Consider the following 9,009-nt stretch of genomic DNA (forward strand, 5'->3'; position numbering starts at 1 on the left):
AATGCAACAAAACAATGCATTTACATTTACTTTTTACTTTTGATACTTAAGTACTTTTAAAATCAAGTACTTCTGTACTTTTACTTAAGTAAAAATAGGTCTTTACAACTTTTACTTGTAACGGAGTAATATTTGACCAGTAGTATCTATACTTTCACTCAAGTAAGGAAGTTGTGTACTTCGTCCACCTCTGAAACAATGTATTGGGAAAAGCGTTATATAATACAAGTAAATTTGACTTGACAATACTGGTGAAAACTATGGTACAATCAGCCATGGGAATAAAGTAGGGATGCACCGATACCGATAACCGATAATTATTTATATTTGAAAGCCGATAACCGATATATTGGCCGATAAATCTAAATCCAAATTTCTATAGAATTTTTGAGAGCCTGATTACAAAATCAAAAGTCTCAGCATTAAAAGCCACGTCCCAAACACACAATTATAATGTTCTCATTATAATTTTAATAATAATATAATTTGTATATATTATTTATATATAAATAATAATATATAATTTTATGTAGCCTATATAACAGACTTGCACTTAACTGTATTTTCCTTACTGAAAGTGATTCCAATCATATTTCAAGCAATTTAAACCCATCATGTTGAACAGTGCGCATCTGAAGTGTCTCAGCTGGAGGAAATAATACATTATTGATCGGCTTTTCGCCACCTTGGAATTATAAGGTTCTATCTGCGTTCTGAGCAGTTTTGAGATATTGAGCTTTAAAGTTTTTGCATTCCATTCGACTGTGTAGAAAGAACCTTTTTATTTTCTAAATAAAAAGTTCCAAAATGTACACAACTTAAGAAACAACATCACATAATGTAAAGGAGTGGTCACAGAATAAGAATATGTGAATAACTAAATTTTTACAAAAATGTCAGATAGAACCTTATAATTCCAAGGGGACGTTTTATATATCGGCCAAATATTCTTATTGGTCCGATAACGATTACACTAAAAATGACCATATATCAGCCGATACCGGTATGGGGGCCGATATATTGCATCCCAGGAATAAAGCAAACCATCAGATTTAATATGCACAGAAGAGCAAAGCACAAACGCTACAAAACTGAGACAGAGAGGCCAGAGTTCCTTAGTGCATCTTTATGAATACACAATAAAATTACTTAACTTAAAAATTAAAACTAAGAACATAACAAAGTCAAAAAATCCTAAATATTATGACAATCAAGATCTGGATCCTCTACACAGTCTTAAGCCTTTCTGACAAGGGATTTATTTATTTATTTTTGGTAAACTGGAAAATAACTAATTTAATCGAATCTTACGATCTGAAAACAAAAGGCTGGATGAGAAAGAGAGGCAGAGTGAGTGTCCTCGGGTGTAAACGGCCGCTCTCTGAGCACAAGCCTGAGCCTCAGTCGGGCCGGACCTTCGGGAGGGGGAGGGTGGAGAGACTCAAGTTTTTCACAGTTGAGACTCGAACACTTTGTTATGTAAATGCAGGCTTGGAAATGAAGCGGCAGGAATCACAGGCGGTTGATGTGAGCAGAGACGCCACTTCCTTCAACTGCGCATTTGTCCATGTGAGTTCACTCTCTGAATTCAAATGAACCAATGACTCAATAATACAATAATACATTTAATATCTAAACTATGGGCTTTTCACATGGATGAGGCCTTCCTTTGTCCTTTTTCTATACCCGTAGGTTTTGTTGTGCACATACTAAATTATTGGTAACACTTTACAATAAGGTTCATTAGTTAACATGAACTAATAATGAACAATAGCCTACTTCACAGAATTTATTCATCTTAGTTAATATTTCAACATTTACTAATACATTATTGAAATCAAAGGTTGTATTTGTTAATATTAGTTAATACACCGTGAACTAACATGAACAGCTGGATTTTTATTAACTAACATTAACAAAGATGAATAAATACTGTAACAAATGTATTGCTCTTTGTTAGTTCATGTTTGTCAATACATTAATGTTAACTAATGAACCTTATTGTAAAGTGTTATGCGCTCATTAAGAGGACAAACTTCATTCAAACAGCATGAGTTCTTTAATTGTTTGTGCTCGTGCGTCCCGTTCAGACCTTTATCTCGCTGTGCTCAGTCAAAACCAATGCAGTGTGAACGGCTTTTAATCCGAATTCAAATCTGACAACAGTTTTGCTGTTTATTTGAATGGCACTTCTTATTCAAATGACAAACTACAGGCTCATGAGCTATTGTGACGTGTGCCGCTCGTATCATGGTGAATAATGCATGTGCAGTGAAATGATCTAAATGTAGCGGCCGCACACAGACCTTCAGAAATCAACTCAAGTAAACCCATTCCCATTTTATGAAGAATGAGCCCTGTCTAACCTACCAGTAACACTTTACATTAAGATTAATTAGTTAACATTAGTTAGTTAACATGAACTAAGATGAACAATACTTCTTCAGCATATATTAATCTTAGTTAATATTAATTTCACCATTTAGTAATACATTTTTAAAATCAAAGGTTGTATTTGTTAACATTATTAGTTAATGCACTGTGAACTAACATGAACAAACAATGAACAGCTGGATTTTTATTGTCTAACATTAAATACTGTAACAAATGTATTGCTCATCAGTTAATACATTAACTCATGTTAACTAATGAACCTTATTGTAAAGTGTTACCAAACTACCCATTATAAGCCAGTCCATTAAATAAAAAGTTACTACTGTATTCCTTTTATTTTACTAAAGCTTCAAAATTCTATGCAAGTTGCTTTGGCCATATATAGATAGATAACATCTCTAGCTTGAGGAATAACTATACTGTCTCTCAGGTTTTGTTTTATTGCACAGGTCTCTATATTTCTCCAATAGAGATAATTCTAGGACAGATAAGCATGATGTATAGCCTCACATCTGGCCCCAATCCTGTTCTTTCCAAAGAAAAAAAGCCTTTCTTCCCAAGATGAACTGCCGTGTTATCAACACTACTGGAACAATGCGCGCATCATTATCTGACCCTGCATGCTTGATTCAATCTTTATAAAGTCTTCAGCCAGATCTTCATTCTGCTGATGGTTTGTTTTAAACACACACACAACACACACACACACACACACACACACACTGCAGTTTAGATGCTCGCTGTCCCAGAAGACCCGAATGGAGTCGCTGGGAATGATCAAAGCCACGCCATTCAGTCACACAATGGAAATATGCGAGATGAATAATACTCACAGATTGATTGATTGATTGATTGATTGATTGATTGATTGATTGATTGAGGAACAGTCCTTGTCGGCCGATAAAGCGAGGGTTTATAAGTCACCTCTACACCCGCGCACAAACACTCTCCTCGCGCAGGTAGAGCTCGGATCCGCGCGCTCCACATAAACCCATTAGGCCTCTACGAACACGGACTGGTGAGGAACACGAACCCCGAGTTCTCGTTTAAAAGGCGCATTTCGTCGCTCTCGGCAGCCGGTAGTTGTCCTGCTCCATGCAACACTCGGTTTAGGGGAGAGCGAGATGAATCTCCCTTTAAATCAAAGCCATGCGCCTGTGCGTCGTCGAGGTGGCCCGATAGGTTTACCTATAAACCCCCGTTTGTAACCCGGGACGGGAGCTGCCGCACACTCAGTCGCGAGAGTGTGTTTTTTCTAAACTTAAGGAGATTCCACTGGTTTCGGACTGCGTAAAGTGAGTCTCGGTCCGGGAGCACAGAGACGCGAGCGCGCGGTTGCGTGTCTCACTGCAGAGGCGCGCCGGAAAACACGCGCTGGAACGCGTTCCCGTTCACACGGAGCGGAGCCATAAACCTCACGGAAGTCTGTGTCCTCAACAACTGTTCAAACACTGCCAACACACTGCTCTAGTGGTATAAACCCTGACTTCCTCTCACACACACATTATTCTCAGTTCTGTGTGAGCACTACAGGCTACAACTACACTATACAGCATCTGTGATTACAAACCACTATAAGCATAATACAATTGTGTAATCGCTTTACAATTATTTTACCAACTGCAGTGACTACGCTAATTGTTGATTTGTACTGAATCATCAATCATGAGAATGATAACTTTTTATTTTCATGTATTTTCACTAGAACTATTAGGCTACAGTCCTATAGTTACAGTTTTGTGGGCTGTTTTTTCATCAGAGATGCCATACATGCCAACATGGTTTATCTCAAAGTTATGAACAAACGTTCTTCCAGTAACATTAAAAGAACGTTATAATAATATTAATAATAATATTATAATAATATTAAAATAATTCTCTCAAAACGTTAGCACAAAAACGTTATGTATAAATTGTTAATTGAGCTTTTTTCTGAAACGTTTTGATTTGTAACATTTTTTAAATGTTACTTGTTTCAGATCGTTCAGAGAAAATTCAAAAGTAACATTCCAATAATGATTGAAGAATAATAGAATGGAATGTTTCCTTAACGTTCTTATTACCAAGGGGGAAAAAAGGTTTTAAAACATTTTTTAAAAAACTGGCTGTTTTGAATGAAATAACGTTTTAATAACTTAATGGGAACGTTAGCAAATATTCTTAGAATATATTTTGTCCGCTAGGTTGTCACCTAAAGGCTCAGGTATTAACATCTAAATGAACTTGTTTTTAATTGAGTAATTATTTTTTTAATATGACTAAATAATTTTAAGGGTTAGACTATTTTAGGGTTAGTTTAAGGGTTATATTATTTACAAAAGCTTTTTAAAAAATAACTGCATATTTTCACATTTTACACTGTACATTAATGGTTTTACCTGTGTTTTTATAGCCTTTTTAAAAAGGACTTAAAGACTTAATTATTTTATCAGGCTTTCTGTGTTTGATTGAGTCTGAGAATTGTGAGTTATAGTTGTATGATTTTCCTGGTGTTATGATTTTGTTGTTATTTTGTGTTTGTATGATTGTTAGATATGCTTTTTCTGGACAGCACTTTGGTCCACTCTAATGGTTTTGAAAGCGCTTTATAAATAAAAGTTGAGTTGAGGACAGTTGTATATGCACACAACATTTGGCCATTCCAGTTATTGCACATCATGTTGATCCCACAGTGCTTTGGATTGAAGCATGAAAACGAGCTGCATCATTTCTCTTAGATAAAGGAGGACATTCAGGGAAGATGAACGAGGTTTAGAGAAGAGTCAGATCAGCAGGATGTGGAGAGTGAGTGAATTAGGCAGACATTACTCCGTGGTAACTTGAGCCCCATGCAGTCATCTCAACACTTCAGCCAACAAAAAATGTTTGTCCAGCCATTTGTTCCCAGTGGTGTCAGTAGTGTCTCCCCCAGTAATACCTCTGGGGCCCCGGCCCGCTTCAGCAGGAACCAACACGATCTGTGCTGCAACAATAGACGCTTCTTTCACACATATCAGACCGAGTTTGGTCAAAGTGATTCTGCTCAGACAGCGACGTTTTCAGTTTGAGTTCAGCAGAAGTCCTAGCTGTGAAGAGCCTCACACCACTAAGCTTTGTTGTAAATGTTGTTTCAAACACACCATATTTCTCATTTGAACCACAAAAAAAAGTTTCAGAAAAAAGATTAATTTCCATCTCTTTCTTTTTCATCTCCAGAACAAGAACATGGGTCAAAGGATCTCTTAGATGTGTCGTCAATATTAATAATATTTTAAAAAAGGAAAGGAAGCACACAAGGGAAAACTATGAATTTGGGTCAGACTCACAAGGTGGATTAGTGGTGTACTCTCATATATTAATTGGCATAATTTTACATAATAAGGAATAGCAGAAAAAAAATGAAAGCAGGTGTGCACATTTGAGCAAAACACTGTAAAAGCAAGAGCTCAAACAAACAAGAGTGTTTTTATAGTTTTCTTGTGTGATGTGTGTAATGCAAACTCTTATTTTATTTGCAAGAAATATGAATCTATGAATATTATAAACTATTTATTATAAAACTATTTATTTTATTATTTTGAAAAAAACATTGGTAACACTTTACAATAAGTTCATATTAGTTGACTTTAGTTTATTCATTAACTAACGATGAGCAATGCTTTTTTTATAGTTACAATTACATGTATTCATATTTTTTAACATTAGTTAATAAAAATACAACAGTTCACTATTAAGTTAATGTTTGCTCAGATCCATTAAATAATATGAACAGATACAACTTTAAAATATAATTATAATTTTTATTATATATATTATAAATTATTGATTTTTTTTTTATCTATAAGTAAATCAGATTTGTACATGCTTTAGAAGTATTTTTCATTGTTAGTTCATGTTAAATAATGTGTTAACAAATGTATGTCATGTCTGTTGTTGGTTTTGTTCATGGTTTCCCTAGAGAAAAAAGTATACTTTATTGTATTTGAGATATGTTCCCTTTTTCAATAGTACATTGCAAACTAAAAAAGTGTACTATCTTTAAATATATTAAAAGTATATTAGCATCATGCTGGTACCTATTTTCACAATACAACTTTTAACACACTTTAAAGTAATTGTACTTTAGTATAATTTCTAAAAAAATACATTTTAGAAAAATATACTTTAAGTGAAAAATCTGTTTTTTTTTGTTGTTTTTTTAAGTGTATTTATTTGCACTTTACTTAAAAATATATTTTAGGTATATTTTTAACTGTGTGCTAAAAACGATCAACAATGCATTGAAAGTATACTTTCAAAATACATTATAGTATACAATAGTATATTGTACAAAGTATAGCTAAGTAATATTTGTTTATTAATGTGCATTTGTTATTGAAAACAAAGTGTGCAATTTGTAGTATTTGGAATAAGCCAAAGGTATTACTGAGCATATACTTTTTACTCAAATATAATACACTTGCGGTATATTGCTTGTATGTTTTGTAGAAACTCGTAATTAATTTGTAATTTTACTTTAATATCACTAATCAAGCATGTAATTAGTCCCTACACAGGCATTTACTTAAAGTATACTAAGTATACTTGAAGTTGTTCTAATTTAGCACACAAAAGTATACTAAATACACTTAAAGTTATTTTATTACAACTAAAACACACTTTGTACAAAATTAGTTGTTCCAAAATAGCACACTTCAAGTAATCATTAACACACTTGAAGTATACTGAATAAGTCTGGCTGAAAGTATACTTAGCATTTTTTTCTTTTCACCAGAGTTAGGGTCTTTTATTTTGTAGTTCCTGTGTGTCATGTGATTCCCATATCCCTTCATGTGATCTTGACATGTGCTTCCCAAGTCTCAGGTGTTATGTTGTCATTGGTTCATTCATTAGGCTTGTTCGACTTCATGCAGCTCTGCGCAGACCGATCGGCGGCTGACTTGAAGCAGTGCATGCCGGTGTGGTGAACAATCGGGTCCGGCTGAAGAAATGAGTCCGGGCTTAGGACCCAATTAGTATGCCAGTAGTATGCCTGATCTAAATCTGTTCTCGCGATACGGTAAGGCAGTATCAGTGCAGTAATATCAGGTAAAGCTCATAGCACGATCATCGGATAACGTTAGCTGTATGCTATGCTACTATCTAAGCTAACTAAAAAACACACTAACAACGAGAAATGTTTAATTTCACAATCTATAGCTTCGGTTAAATACTAGTATATGAAACGTATAATGTAAAATACATACATTGATGACTCGTTATAACGTAGTACAAACGTCTTCTATAATAAAGTGATTTTGTATGATTTATAACCAGGCACTAAAGCAATTTCCCATAAAACGTGCTTTGAACCAATCGGATTGCTTGGGTCCTAAGCCCGGACTCATCTCTTCAGCCGGACCCGATTGTTCATCACACCGGTTAGAAATTGTGTCCAACTTGATACAGCGCCGACTTCACGTGACTGTGACGTATGCCATCAAAGTACCGCGAGAGCGATTCGAGAGCAGCCGCAGGACTCAGCCAGCGCAGCTTCTCAAGAGCGGCTACACGAGCTCTGATGACGACACAACTGTTCCACGATTGGCCGAATCCACCGCATGACAACGATCGAGTGTGTTTCATGTTTATTCTCACACCTTTAGTTCCACTAAAGCTCACAAATCAGTTTTTTATAACAGTAAACACTCTTTTCATGTAGTTGCGATGTTATATTGTGTCATGTTTATCAAAACAAAACTGATTAAAAAACGTAGACTCCACTTCATTGATAGTAGCTTATGTTGAACTTTATTCTTTTTCAAACAGACGCTGTATGAAGCAGTACATAAAGTATTGAATGAAAATGTCTCTGAAACATCTGTGTATTTGGTAAATATTGCATTTATTTCACTTCAGCTGCGGTAAAGTAGGCAAACACAGCGTGAGCGAAGCAGAAAGTGTCCGACTTCACGTCTCCGTTTGCAGCTCCCCCCGCCTGCACTCGACATCTCTCGCCGATCGGTTACATCCAGCCGCAGCCGATGTCCAACACACCTATTGTCTCTTGTCTAGCTTTGTTCGTGTAACCACTGTTCGGCGAGTTTTATTTGATGTCATATCTTTGTTTATTTTGTACACTGCAGTTAAATAAATACTGCACTTGTGTTCGTCAAGCTTGCCTCCAGTGGAATCATTACAATGTAACTGTACTGTAAAGTGTTACAAGTTTTCCGCTCATTGTTTGTCGTCATGGTTGCTAATATGATTTATCATCGTTTCAGCTGTGTTCACCCCATTTCCATCAGTATTTATATCACTGTTTCAGTTCTCAGTTGTGCGGTCTATGTTATGTTAGAGCTTGTGTTTCTTCTGTTCCCTGCATTTGGATGCATCTCTGAAGCTTATTAAAGCACATTTATCAAATTCATCATCTTCGGTTTCCTGTTCTCAGTCCTTGCTGGCAGAAAAAAAGTACATGCATTTCACATTTCATTGCTGAACCATTTTGCTGATTGAGTATTTAGCATTTTATGCTAATATATTATCAGAGCATATAGCGAAATTGAAAAGGAAAAAACTGAGGATAAACTAAAAGTCCATGAAAGTGAAACTAAGGACAAACATGACCAAATATCCCTGACATTTTCAGAGATC

General features: G+C 35.3%; 1 protein-coding gene across 2 annotated transcripts in view; it reads right to left on the bottom strand.

The window, feature by feature from the left end:
- The window catches only part of adgrl2b.1 (adhesion G protein-coupled receptor L2b, tandem duplicate 1), a 117,456-nt gene extending 113,689 nt beyond the window's left edge, over positions 1–3,767 (bottom strand). For both annotated transcript variants that reach the window (XM_084120587.1, XM_084120586.1), the window contains exon 1: positions 3,228–3,767. The gene's annotated coding sequence lies outside the window, so the exon portion shown is untranslated. The remainder of the gene's footprint in view (positions 1–3,227) is intronic.
- Positions 3,768–9,009: the final 5,242 nt, after the last annotated feature.

Source organism: Abramis brama (genome assembly GCF_963993115.1).
Source record: "Abramis brama genome assembly, chromosome: 7".
NCBI lineage: Eukaryota > Metazoa > Chordata > Actinopteri > Cypriniformes > Leuciscidae > Abramis > Abramis brama.